The 18461-nt window shown below is 36.7% G+C and overlaps 4 long non-coding RNA genes and 1 pseudogene across 4 annotated transcripts; 2 read left to right on the top strand and 3 right to left on the bottom strand.

Moving 5' to 3' along the window:
- Nucleotides 1-1346: 1346 nt before the first annotated feature.
- Nucleotides 1347-2586, top strand: LOC140037490 (uncharacterized). The gene is made up of 2 exons (XR_011841377.1): nucleotides 1347-1729; nucleotides 1869-2586. It is a non-coding gene; the product is annotated as an uncharacterized lncRNA (long non-coding RNA).
- A 2540-nt stretch (nucleotides 2587-5126) lies between these two features.
- Nucleotides 5127-6813, bottom strand: LOC113736089 (mogroside IIIx synthase-like; annotated as a pseudogene).
- Nucleotides 6814-10610: 3797 nt separating this feature from the next.
- On the bottom strand, nucleotides 10611-11207 carry LOC140038015 (uncharacterized). The gene is made up of 2 exons (XR_011841824.1): nucleotides 11019-11207; nucleotides 10611-10949 (listed from the first exon to the last, which is right to left on the bottom strand). It is a non-coding gene; the product is annotated as an uncharacterized lncRNA (long non-coding RNA).
- Nucleotides 11208-13674: 2467 nt separating this feature from the next.
- LOC113733947 (uncharacterized) lies at nucleotides 13675-15006 on the bottom strand. Its single transcript, XR_003459180.2, has 3 exons — nucleotides 14553-15006; nucleotides 14140-14163; nucleotides 13675-13974 (listed from the first exon to the last, which is right to left on the bottom strand). It is a non-coding gene; the product is annotated as an uncharacterized lncRNA (long non-coding RNA).
- A 240-nt stretch (nucleotides 15007-15246) lies between these two features.
- On the top strand, nucleotides 15247-17485 carry LOC113733945 (uncharacterized). Its single transcript, XR_003459179.2, has 2 exons — nucleotides 15247-16166; nucleotides 16543-17485. It is a non-coding gene; the product is annotated as an uncharacterized lncRNA (long non-coding RNA).
- Nucleotides 17486-18461: the final 976 nt, after the last annotated feature.

The raw sequence follows: 18461 nt of genomic DNA, 5'->3' as shown, positions 1-18461 counted from the left end.
CGACTTTTACGACAAACCACATACACCACATGTTTCTCTCTTAGCTATGTATATATTAGGGCAGTAAACAAATCCAACCGCTCGCCGGTCAATATTCGATTCGATTTCGATTAACATTGAATTCAAGCTGGCTAAATTGAACTCGATTTTAAAAATATTAAATTTGTTAGATTCGCGAGTTCTAGTATATATATATATATTTTTTTTTTATTTTATTTTATTTTAATCATGAGCTAAAGTATATATTTTTTATTTTAATAGTAAAATTACATAATATATCCCTAATATTTTATTATTTATTAAAAAATATTATTTTATTTATTTTTTAAAAATAAAATAATTAATTTTTATTTTTAAACTCGATCTCAAATTCGAGTATGAATTTTATAAAACTAAGTCAAGGCTCGGTTCGACTCTACTCGACTCATTCGCAACTTTAATATATATATATATATATAGAAGAAAATATATATTCCAATTTAGTGGCATTTTTCTTGTTAAGTTGTCATTTGTCACTTGCTCTGAAATATTGTAATGGGTAATCTTTGAAGCCAAGCCTCCCCTTTAACAAGTAGGTTTTCTTTCTTCTTTTATCAAGCTTAAGGCGTCCTTGACTAAAACTTCCAATTGGAAGGTAAAATGTCCATATATCATCATTCAGGGGAAAATTTTTTTTTTTTAAAGAGGGCTTGAGATAACAAATTAACAGGTTTTTTTGAGATAACAAATTAAGAGGTTATCTTATTAGGCTTGATTGAAACATGGACACAATTTGAATGGCATGAATGAAATTGACCTTAAAAAAGAAATGAAGGGACGAGTTAAGTTAGATCCCATCATCATCAGTTCATCACATGGAGTAAGGTACGTAAACACATAAAAGAAGACAATGCAAGTTTTCTTTATTCATATCTGATGCACATCACTGACAATTTAATTAGGACCCATATGTGGAATACGGTTCTAATATGTAATGGAGGAGTGGTTGATTGAGGCTTGTCATGGTTGCTTATGGTACAAAAATAAGCCTTAAAATCTCTTAACAGAATGCAAACTGCAGTTGGGCAACGAAATTTGTTTTTTTTTTTTTCCACTGAACTATACATCAGCACAGGCACACTGAGAATAAAAAATATATATATTTGTAGCACTTAATTTAGGTTTTACCAAATTGCATGAGTTAATATCATATACAACTTAAAATTTATTTAAAAAAAAAAAGGAGAGAGTGATTTTTTTAATTTTTGTTTGATAAGAAAATTAATGGGTTGTGGAAAATAGGCCGAGGCCCAAAATCACTAATGGTTTGACAAAAAGCCTAGCATGCCATAAGGTGTAACTTGCAAGAGTCTACAATCCATTCCTTATCAATTATGCTCAAGAAGTTTTAGCCTGAGGTGCCCGTCCATCCACAAAATCCCTCTTTCTTTCACCCCTTCAGCAAATCCCCAGGCAATACTCCTTCAATACGACAAATTTCATTCCCTGCAGGAAATCTGTGAGCCCAGATAAAGTTAACATTGCTGAGGTCTAGCCCATATGCTATTTCTTCCCTTTCTTCACTAGAGAAGAAACACTCAATCCCAAAAGAGACAACAGCTACAGAAGATTGATCTTTCTTGTTCAGAAATTTGATGATACCCACATGATCATTATCCTCAGTACTGAGCTTTGATTCTTGAATAAGTGGACCTATGGTTACCATATTTTTCCCACAAAAGATAGACAGGTAATCAAGATATTTCTCATCAACTTCTCTGCTACTTTTGATCATAAAAAACTCAGAAGACAGTTCAAAACATCATGCAACTACTTCCTCAGCATCTCTATTGTATTCAACCACGGCTTTCATTTTCTTTCTTTCATAGTCCGTCAGAGAAAGTGCCTAAAATGGAGAAGTATCAGTGTTGATTCCATAAGCGTGCAGATGATAGTATAAGGACAAGGATGCAGCCCCAGAAGTTACACAGTGAAGACAAGGGATATTATTTATAGCAGCCAGTTTTGGCGCCCATGTTTGGAAGCTGTCATGTCATATATTAGCAAATCAGGGTTCAAACAGTTGAGGGTTTCCTGAAGCTGGGCTTCGCATTTTGAAAAGAACCCATGAGGATTGATGCGAGATGGGATGGTAGGTTTTTTTGTTGTGTGATAGTGCGGAGGAAGTTCAGGCAATTCTGGCAGATGAAGTTCCACTAAAATTCTATTTGATGAGCTGGAGCAGACATCTCTTCAGCAAAATTTTTTCTTCATGAAACTCAGATTGATGGCTGTAGAACAGAAGTGTACTTTGAATTTTCTTCTATTTGAGAGTTGTTTGGAGAGTTCGCAGAATGGGAAGATGTGGCCAAGAGCTAACCATGGAAACCCTGCAGACTTGAAGGTCGAGGCAAAGGGTGCATGAGTTCTAGTAGCATTAAGATAAAATTCTTGTGGACATAGATTGCAGGAGTTATTATTAAGGTAGAATTCTTGTGGACATAGTATTAAGGTAGAATATTGCTTGTGACTCGTAAAGATGATAAGAGCCAAAACCAACTAAAATAAGATAGGCACAAATACACATTCCAACCTGCTCTTGCATCATGATTCCTGATTAAGCATAAATCTACAAGATACAAAGTTGAGAGTGGGTAAATAAATCCAATGATGTTAGACGTATCAAGGGCCTAACATCTCTGATCCTTAATTACGTAATGGCGAAATAGAAATGTGGATGCAATATTGCAATCCCACTTCAAATCCAGCCTCTTTAAGATTTTCATGAATCCAAAAAGAATTGTTGTTGTACATGCCGAAGATCACTATGGAAAGAATGTAGCAAATCAGTGTTCAGTAGTTGACGGTTCCGATGAACAACGTAAATCAGACCGCAGGCGCAGGCCCTCAAGTTTCATACTACATTTTTATTTTGAGCTTTTGAAGTTTTCTTCATTTGAATTTTTTCCCATCTTTCTAGGTCAAAGTCCCTTAGATAATAATATCATCCAATCAAGATCTCGACAGATGTTAGCACAAAATAATCATTCAGTGAAAGTAAATATAATATCTCTAATCAAATGATCAATAATTGATAAATTAAGAAACAAACTTATAATGTCAATCAAACGGATGAACAAAGGATAAAAGAAACGAAGAAGAAGGCTTGGAGCAAAATAATGATTCATTCTCACAATAATACTATCCGATAGCTTTGCTCAATTAACACAAACCAGCCACAGGACCATTAAATAGGACACCAGACTAATTAAATCCTAAATGAACTTTATTATCAGTTCCACGTAGACAATTTTCTAAATAACTATAAAACCAATTCTCGTACAACTTTAACAATCAAACCAAGCACAAACTTGACATTAATATATCTATATAATAAAAGAGAGAGTTGGAAAATGAATAGTGAATTTTGGTCAAGCGGTTATGCTGCTATTTTTGTGACTTTGAGGGGCGTTTTGGTCTTTTGGTCATTGAGAAGCCTCCAGTCATCGTTCTGGTCAAATGCTACGGTGATGAAATCTGAGCTGAAAACCAAAGCATAATAACGAAAAAAAAGAAAGGCAAAAGGCATAACTTTCTATGTATCTGTACAAAGAGCAATAAAGGGACGCAGCAGTTAAGCTTCTGAACTTGTATAGATTTTCTCTAATTCAGTCAAATAAAGCTCAAGAATCATACAAATAATCTGGGCTAAAAATAAAAATTGATAATCAAGTTGGATTAATATATTTTTTCTAATTTTATTATGAGGTTTCACGTATTTCTATTTGTTTCTTATTCTTGATAATCTGTGTATTTGTTGGTTTTTCCTTCTTTTTTTTTTTGCACAGATTAAAACATTTAATCAATATAATCACAACAATTATTTTTCTTTCATATTTTTGTAAAATGCCGCTCAATAATATTAGATCATTAATCAACATTAAGACATTGTTTTTGAAATTTACAGTACTTTAATTTTTTTAATGTAAGAAACAATCTAATTAATGTTGAGTGTTCTGTAAATACACAATTATTGAGGAAATAATTAATAAATTATTTTTGGCTTTAATGACTTTAAAAAATGGATTTTATTACTGCGACATGAAATAAAAATTGTTTGGAAAAAAATGAATGCATATATTGCAAAAAAATGAAATAAAATAGTGCTCTGTAAAATTGTTGAATGCAGTGGTTATTTAGCATGTTCAAGAGTAGTTTTTGACTGCACGATTCCTAAAAATTGAACAACAGAAAAAGAAAAAAAAAAGCGAGAGACAAGTCCAACATTATTATCACAAATAACCAAAATCAGTTAAGGTGTTAAGGGTTTGGACTAAAAATGGTTTCTAATCCTACTACTTTTTAAAATATACAATTATAAAGATATATTAGTCTATATATCCATATTTACTCTATATAATTATTACAAATTTTTAATGCCCTTGTTTTTATTCTTATTCCTTTCATTCTATAAAAAAGAAAAATTAGTTTGTTATTTACTAATAGCTTGGATATCTAATAACAATTGCAGGATAACCGCTCGACAAAAAAACACTGTTTATAGGGCAACTCTCACTTTTATATTGTTAAATAGATATCCATATTTAATGTATATATATAATTATTATAAAATGTTTCCTAATGGCTCTAAATTTAATGTGTATATATTTATTTTTCCTAATGGCTCTAAATTACTCTAAATTGAAAAGCAATGTTGTATGCTATTTTTTTATTATTCTTTTAGTCAAACATGCAACATTAATTACATTGTTTCTTACATTAAAAAAATTAAAGTACTGTAAATTTCAAAAACAATGTAATAATACATGGCTCTTAATGTGGATTAATGATCTAATATTAGTGAGCGACATTATACAAAAATATGAAAGAAAAACAATTCTTGTGATTATATTGATTAAATGTTTTAATTTGTGCAAAAAAAAAAGGCCCATATTTATGGAACTTAGTGAGTAATAGAGATATACATAAATATAAATAGGTATCTTTATAATTACCTCACCCAAACCACATAATTTATACAAATCATACCACACAAAATGTTGACACTGCATTGTCTCAATTATAGTACTTTATTAACCATTATATTACAAAATATCCTTCATACTTCACAAACTATTAACACTATATTCACCCAACCAATTTACCGCACTATTATTTTATAATTCAAGCCAAACTTATACCACCTATATAATTCTCTATACTACAACAAATATACAATAACTAAAACTTGTGAAACTTAACATGGGAAATATTGCGCAGGCCGTCCCAACTAGTAATACAACTAAAACACCAATTAATTTTTGAATTCTAATTAGCTTGGTATAAATTATTCTAACAATAGAGATATATAAGTAGGGCCAAACATATATATGGAAAAAATTGTCATGAGGGCCTTCGGCTTCTCTGCTGATTGTGCTTGCTGCATAGATTCCTAAGCTCCTCCAAAGCTTCATCCAGCTCTGCTTCACCTTTTGCTCTCAACTTCTTGCCCAATTCTCTAGCCTTTCCCCTTATTTCTTCCCCATTTTTCTCTAAAACCACCAATTTTATAACTCTAGCAACCTCTTCTTTCCTTATCTGCCCATTGTCACCCCTCAGAACCTCCATTCCTACACCAATTTCCACCAAAAGTCTAGCATTAGTAGGCTGATCAAGATGCATAGGCATCGCAATCACTGGAACACCATAGTACAAACTTTCCATTATAGAACTCCATCCACAATGACTCACAAATCCACATGTGCTTGAATGCTCAAGAATTTTAGCCTGAGGTGCCCATTTATCCACAACCATCCCTCTTTCTTTCACCCTCTCAAGAAATCCTTCTGGCAATGCTTCCTCAATGCTAATTGTGTTCCCCTCAGCAAATCTAACTACCCAGATAAAACTTAAATTACTGAGCTCCAGCCCGTATGCTATTTCTTCCCTTTCTTCTGTGGACAAAAAATATTCACTCCCAAAAGAAACAAAAACCACCGAAGATTGTTCTTTTTTATTCAGAAATTCGATGGTACCCACATCATCATCATTCTCATAGTTGTGGTGTGATTCTTGAATGAGTGGACCTGTAGTTACCATCTTCTTCCCACACAAGAAAGACAAGTAATCAAGATACTTCTCCTCAACTCCTACGCAGCTTTTCATCAAAACGATCTCAGAAGATAGCTCAAAGCTTCTGAAAGCAAAATCCTCTGCAACCCCCCTATTGGATTCAACTAAGGAATCGAATTTATCTCTTTCGTAATCCCTCTGAAAAATTTCAGAAAAAGGAAAAATACCACTATCCCTTCTTGAACTAAGCTGATGATAAAAGAAAGACATCGTAGCTGCCCCTGAAGTCGAAAAATGAACTGAAGGAATGCTATGGATTGCAGCCAGTGTAGAGGCCCATGATTGGAAACTATCATAAATAACCAAATCAGGTTTCAAAGCTGTGACGATGCTGCTAAAGCTTTCCTTTGCACTTTGAAAAGAACGCATGAGGGTTGGCATGAGATGGGGTGGTAGTTTCGTTGTTGTGTGATAGCATGGAGGAAGGTCATCTGACAATCATCAGATGAGCTTTCACCTAAGTTTTTCTTGATAAAACTGAGGTTGATGGCCGTAGAACAGAAGTATATTTGGAAATTCTTTTGGGTCAGTTTTTTGGAGAGTTGCAAGAAGAGAGAGATGTGTCCATGAGCTAACCATGGGAACATCAGTACTCTGAAACTAGTGGACTCTTGTGCCTCTTCCATCTCCATGGATCTATGAACAGTCAAAATCAAACTTTGTCAAGAATTGATGGAGGCTGATGAGAATGCGAATGGAAGGTTGAATGATGGATATGATTTATTTTCTGCAACGGTCGAGCATGACATACCAAAATTTCCAATAAAATATGGCGGGCGTACCCACCCCTCGTTGTCATTGGGCCTTTGGTCCGGTGGTCATCCAAACCTTCTTAGATTTGGTGGTATGGGAGGTCAAGAATTCGAACCTTACCTCCCACAAAAATTGTCACAATATGTGACGATCTTCGTTGACCAGTTTCGATGGAATTTCTACTCACATCGAGTCCCCTCCCCTTCCCTCCTAGAATAGACTAGTTTAGGTTATAGAAATTCTATCGTGTCGACAAAAAAAAAAAAAAGTACCCACCCCTCGTTAGAAGTTCCGAAGCCAAAAAAAATTTTCAACAAAAAAATAAAAATAAAAATAAATGAAAGAAACGACAAGCATGACTCATCTGCCCAGTTGAGAAAGAATATTACTAATGGAGAACTGAATAGTTGGTCAGCTATGATTTTGCTCCAATGACTTCTCGAGAGAGGAGTGGGGTGGGGGGACAAGGATAAAACAAGATCAATTGCGAAAGCAGGAAGTGGATGTAGACTTTATCGTGAACCAGGAATGGAGTTGTTTTTCGGTTCTTCCCCTTGACCAAATGATTTACCCAAAATTTTCTTTACCTTTTTATTTATTCCATGTGTGAAAGTCTAACCACTTACATCTGCCCAATGTTATGATGTAACTAAACATAAACACTTACCGTCCATTGGTTTCATATGTTGCAATTGGTGATTAGATTAGATTATATCTGACAATTGAACGGATTGAACGAGTTATTTTTTTCACAACTTATTAACATTTTTATTATTTATATTTATTTTATTGTAAATTGAAATATTCACATCTGTTTTATTAACACTACTAGTATCAGAATGTCAAACTCAGTTCATCGCCCCATTAGCAACTTAGACAAACAGCTAAACCCTTTTCCCTTTGCTAGCAGGGCTGTCAACGGTTCGGGTCTGGACCCGGACCCGAATCGGACCCGTCAATATTTTTCGGGTATGGATAAATATATAGAATCGCGATCCGGACCCGAACCCATTTTATCTAACAGAAAAGCGGATCGAATACGGGATATATCATTCCAACCCGTATTAGACCCGACCCGTTTTAATTAATTAATAATTAGAAAAATATACCAATCTATCTATCAAAAATCACCAAAAGACATACACCTTCTTTCATTTCCCCAATTTTTCGAACCCTAATGCCCCAGCCGCACATCTCCCTCTCACTCTCTTTTCTCTTTTGCTGTGCCTCCGCCCTCCGCCAGTCCGCCGTGGAACAGGCGAAGCCAAATCCATTTCTGACGCCTACGCTGATGGTTGCAGCTCCAAAGAAGCCCAGCTCTTCTAGGCTTCTAGCAGTTTCTGTTTTGCTGCCTCCGCCAGTCCGCCGTGAAACCCGCTTTCTTTGTAGTTCACTTCTTAAACCTCTCAGAGTAAATTTACTTCCTTCACATAAATTGGCATTGGCCGTATGCCTCAGTTTGCAAACATTAAACGAACTTGTATCCTACTTTTGAATGCTTGAGGAAGCAAAATGCTGTTTCTTTCTCCCAAGCCTTAGCTAAGATTTAATGATGATTGAAGTTAAATAATCTGGCCAGCTGCCTAACATTTTTAGTGAAATATTCTGCCTGAATTGGAATCTTACCGGACCCGGACCCGGGACCCGGCGGGTGCGGTTCCGGGAGACAGATTAAGAGATCTGTCGAGTATTTGGATCGGATCCGAAATTAATACAGTGTGACAGGTTTGGGTTCGAATTTATCAATTCCGATCCGGACCCGACCCGTTAACAGGCCTATTTGCTAGTCCCATCGTACTGGCCGTCCAACCTGTACCATTTATCTCGCCCAGACCGCTTCTTAAAAGCCATGAATCAAAGCTTGACCATGACATAGGCAGAACCAACGCTGGCTATGAATAGAGTTTCATTATCTGCAGTCACAAACTAACCAAGATTAGAAACATTTCTACGGGAGGATCATAAAAAAAATAAAAAGCTCTTGTCAATATTCTATATATATTATTATTCTGTATGATAGGACGGTAACTCACTGATCGCCATTGCAATAGGACTTGAAACCGAAAAAAAAAAAAACATTATTCTGTATAATGTTTCCGAGAACGTAAAATCGTAGACAAAATTTATCGCCCAAACGAATAAAAATAACGGTCAGTAAAACAAATCCAAACTTAAATCGCAACGGATCTACAAAAAACTTTATCAAAACCGCACTTACATCCCAACCAACAGATTTAGAAAACCCTAGCCAGATAGCATTGCAAGCTACCGTCCAAACAACGGGAAATCACGTTGAATCAGAAAAGCAAAAGCAAAAGCACAAAAAAAAGGTAGAGCACCTTCTAGATCCGACTCAAAAAAATAAAAAATAAAAAGAAGAAGAAAACACGTAGGAAACTGATCATAATCTATTTGAGAGAGATCGAGGAAGGAAATCTTCTTCTTACCGGAGAAATTTCAGCAACTGAAATTGGGTAAAGGCCGGTGGTGATAGAGCAGCGGCTGTAGGGATCATGCAGAACGATAGAGACGAAGGAAAGAAAGTAACCGCATTCCCCTTATAAATTTTAGGAGTACTTTGGATCCGACCGTCTAGCTTATTTCGGATGAGTCGTGTGGATGCAAAGGTGCCACGTTAGCAGTGGGTGTGGATCATGGAGCTGCGGTCTTTGTTCGAGCTGAAATGGTATGGGTTGGGCAAGATCGGCCTTCAAATCAGTACAGCCGATGAAGGGGTTGGTGGATAAACATCTGTGAATTGGGCCCAACATTGTTGGTGCATCTACATCACAAGCCATCGTTGGTTCAAAAACAGCTTGAGAAAACACTTGCAACAGAAAAAAGATGGAATGAAACATACATTGAGGACCAGATACCAATCAACGAAAGGGGGATTAGTGGAACGGAAATGATGCTGATGAGCGCAGGTGACAGCACGGTCTGATATGTTGCATATTTCTGTTACCAAATGGGATTTGATATCTGAATCAGTTCCGATTGACGCAAAAGATGAATCCGGTGATAACTGACCTGGGAACTGAAGAGTAAAACAATAATGAGAAATGTAAGAGTGCTTATTCAAAGTTCTATGTACGTAATTTACTAGCATTTAAGGAGATAACTACTAGGGTGGAGCGGTTAAGGAAAAAAAGGGCTTGCTTTGCGGGGCACAATTTGGTTTTGAAAGTGGATCAGTACTTACTACTCAGTAGGCAGCTATAAAGGTGAATTTATGGAGAGGATAATATGTCTTTCACACAAATTTTCTTGGTGGACTACCTAAGCAGTCATTTGAGTCCATCAGCAAGAAAGCTCACACAGTATAAGAATCAAATATTGCCCTACAACAAAGGGTATATATATGTCTTCTTCTTTCTTCCTTTTTTCTTTTTGAGCGAATTGCGCGAAATGTCACTAAACTATTTCAAAGTGCCGGTTCTGGTCACTAAACTTTTTTATTAGCGCGAAATGTCACTGAACTAGTAAATCTATACCGTTTTGGTCACTCCGTGTATTTGTGCCGTTAGGAGAGACGGAAATCACTTTTTAAGGGGTAATTTCGTCTACACAATAGTTAAAAAATTTATGCCCTCATTCTTCTTCACCCACAACCATTCATCACCTACATTGCCACCCACCGCCATCACCTCCACCTCCACTCTCCTTCCTTTCCCTTTTTCTTTCTTCTTCCTCCTCCTCCCTCTTTCACCATTTGTAACAAAGAACACCCTTTATCATTACTTACCTTTCCTTACATTATTTATCATTACTTACCCTTTATCGGTCAAGAGCACGAAACTAACCTTTCATTGGATGATCGATGGACAGTATATGCACAGGACTCATGAAACTAACCCACAAGAAAAACGGCAGCAAAGCAGAAATTCAACTAGACAGGATTATTGCTCTGATGCAGAAAGGTCAAGAGCCAGGACTGAAAAAACGAGGGCGCAAATTACTAACCTCAGTTCTGATTGTCCGCCTATTCAGGAAAGGACCAAGAGGGAAAGGAAACCCAGTGATATTGAAGTAGAACCTTCCGCCACTGCTACCACTCGTGCTGCTGATGGCTTTTCCGGAAGCAACTATCAAATTGACATTCTTGATTACTTTGGGTTTTAATTGAAAAGATAAGCCATTTAAAGGTGACCCACCAAGGAAAGCAGTAGTGTTTGATTCTCCTGAAGATGAATGATTTGGCAATAAAGTGGACTTCGGCGAGGTCAAATTGATGCCTGCCACCATTTTCAAATAAAATTTCCTCCCACGCTCCCACTCCCCAAATTAGTGCCAAATTAGCGTCAGCTCAGGTGAGGCAACGCAAGAGTTGCAAATCTAAATTGTGGCCGAGAGCGCATGGTTTTAGGATTAAGTATCAGCCCCGAGGGCAATTGAATCAGGACAAGCCCTTGGGTTAATTTCGTGACACGTGGACGTCCAAAGCTGAGAGTATACACTTGGATTCCGATAATCCAAAGCTGAGAGCATACGTGGATGAAACTTCTCTGAGATGGGAGATTTTCTCATTGCCTAATCTTTGAAATCTTGAGGAAAAAAAGGAGATTTTCTCATTCCCAATTTCCAATTTTTACCGTTTGGAGCTGGTGCTCTGTGGTTTTGTTACAAATGGTGAAAGAATACAGAAATCAAGACTGGGTAGTGGGTAACTAAAAGAGGCAGAGAGTCAAAGACCAATTTCCAATTGAAAAATAGTGCCTGCATTTTTTGGTTGAAGTTTGATGGTGCCGCCATTCAGATCAGCCATCTCCTTTATGTCTTTGCCGGATACGGAACCATGGATTATGTAAAAGCTTCAAGGAAAAGGTTGTGCAGACAAATTTGCCCCTCAAAAAGTTGATTTCCGTCTCTGCTAACGGCATAAATACACGGAGTGACCAAAACGGTATAGATTTACTAGTTCAGTGACATTTCGCGCTAATAAAAAAGTTTAGTGACCAGAACCGGCATTTTGAAATAGTTTAGTGACATTTCGCACAATTCGCTCTTTTTTTTTTTCGTAAGACTCAATTCTCAGCGCCACTTCCCTTTAATTGCAGTCCTCCATCATTGTACGTTGTATCCATCTAAGGTCTGTACACAATGAGTAGAGATCCTGTGACTTGACTTCCATGGTCATTAGTTACTACTACACGTTTGCAAGTACATGAACATATAATCCTAGAGCCACAAAGGATTGAGTCCTCCTCCTTACTTTTAGTTTAACAGTACAAAATATGTGGTTTTCAAGCATCTTTGTTCTCGAAAACATGTTTGACAGAGCTCTAGAATCGGGGAGTTCAAGATTGAGCGCATTTCATGTTTTCAACATCTCCAGAATACAAAATAAAGTGAGCATTGTGAGTGCACTGAATTCGATAAAAAGAACCAAAAGGAAAAAAGAAATAATACTCCATCCGTCCCGTTTTGTTAGTCTTGATTTTTTTTTCCACACAGATTAAGAAAGTGTAATTAATTTGGTTGGAAACATAAATTTAGATTAATAATTTCCTAAAATACCCTTATGCTAATCACGAAGAGTGCCAATTAATATCAGTTACAGCTAATGGGTTAGTATTGGAAAAACTCAATGTATTCAATGTAGTGGGTTAGTATTTAATAACAATGTATTAATAACAAAATATTTAATGAGGGTATTTTAGACAATTTGAAAGATTACTACATTTTTTAATGGGAAAGTAGACTACAATTTGGGACAGACGAAAAAGGAAAACAAGACTATCAAAGTGGGACGGAGGGAGTATGTAGTATTTGTTCTCTTAAAAGAAGAGCTGATATATATATATATATATATATATATTTTCTTTGGTGTGTACCTCGAAAATAAGGGCACAGAAAATTGCAACCGGGTCATAAGATTGACTAGAGCACCGTGACCTATTCAAATAAACAGAGCCGAGATGATGGAAGAAGTTAAAGTTAAAATCTTAATAGGCTACCAACTAAGAATTGGTTAAATACTAGTATATAAATCTAGCAGTAGCTCCTACTGTACAGGAGGATTCTTTTGCGATGCAATGAGAGCATAATCATCATATGATGAACGTTTCACCAGTATTATATTTTCAAGTTGCATTAAAGATAATTAATCGCATTTAAGTCCTCACGAGCTAGGCCAATAAAGGGATCCTTTAATCAAATGTGATGTTGCATGTGACCCGCATGCAAATGTACAATTCCAACCTCTCCGGTTGGAGACATTCATGGTAGGTAGGAAGCCTGGTGGTGCTGGTTCTGTACATTGTTGTGCTGTCCCGCCTTTTTCTTGGCAGATTGCCAAAAAAAACGTCTCAGTACATATATATAAAATCCTGGTATGGCCCTTCAAATTCACTCCAAAGTTTGATAGTTCTACTACCACAAAAATTTTGAATTGCACTCAATGTAAGATTTTGGTTAAAAGTGAAAAAGAAAATCCCTCGATTAGATACATTACCCGGCGGTGTCACATAATGAAGAACTACTAGTATTTGTTTAATACTGGAGTACATAGTTTAGACTTTAGACAGAAAATCCAGTTTCCAAGTTTTGGTGACAGCTGACGGCTGAACTTACCTAATCTTGATATCACACTACTGTAATAGCTTAATGTATTAAAACAGAGCCACGAGATTTTTTTTTAAGGAATAAAACAGCTGTAGCAACTAATTAAAGTACTATTCCTTATTGGGATTCTATGGTCAATGCCATGCTCGTTGTAAGCAGCGTTGGTAAAATTTTTGCAGGCCCAAGTTCTTGGCCTCCTGTCGCCTTGCTGGGTTTCTGCCCAAATTTTCTATTGCCGCATCAAAAGAATTTTCAAGATAACTTCTCATAATGAAGACATCAAAAGAATTTTCAAGATAACTTCTCAGAGGTTACATATATCTATGCCAGCACTTTCACTACTAGTATCAGAATGTCAAACTCAATTCATCGCCCCATTAGCAACCTAGACAAACAGCTAATCCCTTTTCCCTTTGCTAGTCCCATCGTACAGGCCCTCCAACCTGGACCGTTTATCTCGCCCAGACCACTTCTCAAAAGCCATGAATCCAAGCTGGACCAAGACATAGGCAGAACCAATGCTCGCTATGAATAGAGTTTCATTCCCTGCAGTCACAAACTAACCAAGATTAGAAACATTTCCACGGGAGGATCATAAACCCCACACCCCCCGGCACCAAAATCCCAAAAAAAAAAATTTTAAAAAAAAGCTCTTGTTGATATTCTGTATATTATTATATTATTATTCTGTATGATAGGAAGGTAACTCACTGATGATCAGCATTGCAGTAGGACCTGAAACCAAAAAAAAAAAAAACATTATTCTGTATAATGTTTCCGAGAACGTAAAATCGTAGACAAAATTTATCGCCCAAACGAATAAAAAAAGGGTCAGTAAAAAAAATCCAAACTTAATCGCAACGGATCGAGAAAAAAATTTATCAAAACCGCACTTACATCCCAACCAACAGATCTAGAAAACCCTAGCCAGATAGCATTGCAAGCTATCGTCCAAACAACGGGAAATCACATTGAATCAGAAAAGAAAAGCAAAAGCACAAAAAAAAAATAGAGCACCTTCTAGATCCGACTCAAAAAATAATAAATAAAAAGAAGAAGAAAACACGTAGGAAACTAATCATAATCTATTTGAGAGATATCGAGAAAGGAAATCTTCTTCTTACCGGAGAAATTTCAGCAACTGAAATTGGGTAAAGGCCGGTGGTGATAGAGCAGCGGCTACAGGGATGATGCAGAATGATAGAGACGAAGGAAGGAATGTAACCCTATTCCCCTTGTAAATTTTAGGAGTACTTTGGATCCGGCCGTCTAGCTTATTTCAGATGAATCGTGCGAAGGCAATGGTGCCACGTTAGCAGTTGGTGTGGAGCATGGCGCTGCGGTCTTAATTAGGGCTGACATGGCATGGGTTGGGCAAGATCGGCCTTCAAATCAGTACAACCGATGAAGGGGTTGGTGGAAAAACATCTGTGAATTGGGCGGGCCCAACATTGTTGGTGCATCTACATCACAAGCCACTTTAACATTTAGAAATTGTTTAGATTGTTTGGGGGAATGGACAGATGCTGAGAAGCAAGAACAACGGATACACGAATTAGGTACGTAATTTTATTTTTCATTTTTTGGCAAATCGAGATATGTCTGACATCGGCTTATTTCTTTGATTATTATCCAAAAAAAAAAAAGAAAATCATAACAATAATGCTCTGACATGGTTCTAGTGCAAAACTAAGCCCGGTAAGCAAACTAGGCATTTGTCCGACTTTCTACCAGGCTGTTAACCTGACAGCCTGGTAGACAAAAATTTTTTCTTTTCTCCATTGGGTTTAGTCAGCCCGACAGCTACTGGAAATTTAAAAAAAAAAAAAAAAAAAACTTGAAAACCAAGCCCGGCGGCCTTTTGGTTAACCTAATACACCGAAAATGGATACACGAATTAGGCACGTATTTTTTTTTTTTGGCAAATCGAGATATGTCTGACATCAGCTAATTTCTTTGATTATTATCAGAAAAAAAAATCATAACAATAATGCTCTGACATAGTTCTGGTGCAAAACTAAGCCCGATAAGCAAGAGAAAATTTTTTTTTTTTAAAAAAGATCATGTCAATCTTCTTTTTTTAGTGGAACAGCTCTATTCCAGTCAAGTACATACTCTTCCATCCATTGTACGAGCACTTCTAAGACTTTACTTGGTCGGTGACCGCAACGGATCTTCTGTACCACTCCCTGTTTCACATCTTGTCCCATTCCTTATAATCTTGCCAAGTGTTTCTTAATAAATTAAACCCTCAAACAACTCAACTCGAACCATGTTAATTGATTAATCGATTAACCGGACAGAAAACTTAATCTCTTTAACCAAAACCAAGTAAAATAAAAACTCTTTTAACCAAAATCACAATTTATCAAATTAAAAAATCCTAAAACCCAAACAACCTCTGTCCTCTCTTCATCATCTTCACCATTCAAGCAGACAACTTGATGATCCATTGCGCAATTTAACATGCATCACTGACGCCCACAAACATTCCCGCACTAGACTATCTTTCTACCCCATTCACACACACATATTTTGCAGACTAAAATCTAGCAGGAAAATTCAAGATTTCTGAGAGGAACCCAAGTTTTATTTTCCTATTTCCTTGCTGGGTTTCTTCGAGGAACCCTCTTTGCCTCATTTTCTCTGTTTTGCCAACTTTGGGGGTTTCAAGTATTCAAGAACCACAATTTGAAAGCCAGAAAGAAGTAATATCATCAGGCTTCTCCGACAGAAAGGTACTGAGGCTTGAACTGAGTGTACATATAATCCTAGTGAAGTTATAGCTAGCTTGATCATTTTGTACACCAACAGCTTGACAAAATGCCTCCGAGAAGCTGAACCTGTAGTTTCTGAACGTAGGTTATATGGCTCAATCAGTTATCCACAACTAGTCTTTGAAAACCTGCATGCTGAAATGACGAAATGTTCTATTTTATTTTATTTTTTTTGCAATAAAAATTCCTCTAGTTCTTTGCCAGAACCTAGGAATTGTAGTTTAAAGATTACTAATTTATTAAGATATGAGGGTTCCTTTTTGTAGCTTTCTGTCTTATATGGTAGCTTAATTTTTGTCATGTATCTAATTCCAGAAATTTCTTTTTCCTCTTGTAGGAAGAGTCGAAATCAGAAGTTTTCTGATGGCTGCAAATAAGCCTCGAACGAGTAGTTTCTCTCGAAATGTTGCAGTTTCCTTGCTCGGTTTCTTCTTAGCTCTTTTTTCTTGTAGAAAAATATTTGGTTTTAGTGTAAATTTGCACCGGGTAATGGATTTTTCCGCTTCCGAAGTTTTATTTTTGGATGCAAAGTTAATTTAGCTTCTGTTGTTTGGTCAAAGCTCATCAGATTTCGTGCTCTCAATGGGCAATTGGACGAAGCTCACCACCTGTTCGATCAAATGCCTAAAAGGAAGATGAACCAAACTGTTCTGGAAAAGTTAGGTAAAAGTCTTGTAGTTTGGATACAAATGCTTAATTAAGTTCTTGATAGATGCTGATTGCTTAGTTGCCCTTTCTCCTCTTTTAAACCAAGTCTAAACTCATTTAGATTATTCTATTCTTGTTCTTGAATATTTCAGCCAATGAATAAATTACTGATATTGGAAAAAAAAGAAAAACATTTTCATTTCTTGAATTTGTTCTGCGTTGTGGAAAGTCGTTAGATTGGTTTTGGAGAAACCAAGAAAGATTCGTGTTAATGCATCTTTCACTATGGAAGCCTATATCATTCTCGTGCAACCTTGATGATGGACAAGAAGTGCAGGAGAGGAAAAGGTTCTTGAGTTGGATGGCTGAATGTTGACTATGTCTGACCATGAGAGCCAGTGTATGAGTTGGATGGCTGAATGTGCTAAAGAGAAGGGTGCAAAGGTGTATAGGGCCTGGTTTATGGACATATACTGATATACATGGTACAGCATCAGCAGCCAGGGAGGCTACCTTTTGATATCTTCTTTTGAATTTCAATAGTTTCTTTCAAACATTATTGGAAAAAGTCCAAAGGCTCTCTTACTTTGGCACAAATCAAATACAGCAATTGTAGTCACAGTACTTCGGCACTCTTATTGCATTATCATCTTCCCACCTGTCGATTTTAGAGCACTGATGTACCCGAAAACATGAAAAATGTGCAAGTAAACACATTGGTAAACAACGGTCAGCAGATCAAGCTTTAGCACACTTCTCAATTTGAATTGGTATAATGAGCAATGTAAATGATCATCTGTTTCATGAGTTGACAGAAAGAGAACCAGAAGAAAACACCATCAAAAACGCTTTCTTGTATGCATCAAGAATCCAGAGCACGTCATACCCGAGATTTACTTTTCCTTGGCCTTGAGCATTTTTCAATCTTCTATACCAACAAGTATCAGGTATATCTGGTGCTGAATGTATAAGCATCAATACAGAAACATTATGCTATTCAAATCCATTAACAAATAGAAACGCAAGCTCTTGACTTGTTGCATCAACTAGTATATCTTCTCTTCTACAGTTTAGTCAAAAGAACGTTTATTAACACAAACTTAAACAAAAATATCAAAATCAATTGAAGTATAAGCACAAAGTATTATTTCATTGAAAGGCCTAACTAATTTATGAACGCAATCCCACAATCTCGTCCTCCATTTCTTCAGAAACATCTTTATTCAATTTTCCCATTTTCAATTTCATCTTTAGCAACTTGTTGATCAGTATCATCATTATTTTGAAGTTCTTGTGCCTACAAAAACAAATGCTAAGTTAGCAAATATATTGAATTATAATTATAAATTATCAAACTAATATATATAAGATTAAATAATTAATCAAGGTTTTTTCTTACTTGGACAAAACTTATTGATGCATGTTGTTGTGCTATTAATAGGGATGGCAACGGGGCGGGGTTGGGGCGGGGGACCCCTCCCCCGTCCCCCGCCCCGTTGCCTATTAGTTCCCCCCGTCCCCCGCCCCGTCCCCCGCCTCCTGCTCCCCCCGCCCCGCCCCGCCCCCGCCCCGCTTCCCCCGCGGGGTTAATAAAATTTTATTATATAA

The sequence above is a fragment of the Coffea arabica genome, chromosome 3c (genome assembly GCF_036785885.1).
Source record: "Coffea arabica cultivar ET-39 chromosome 3c, Coffea Arabica ET-39 HiFi, whole genome shotgun sequence".
Classification (NCBI taxonomy): Eukaryota; Viridiplantae; Streptophyta; class Magnoliopsida; order Gentianales; family Rubiaceae; genus Coffea; species Coffea arabica.
The sequence above is the reverse complement of the archived record's forward strand: the minus strand, read 5'-3'. Positions and strand labels throughout refer to the sequence as shown.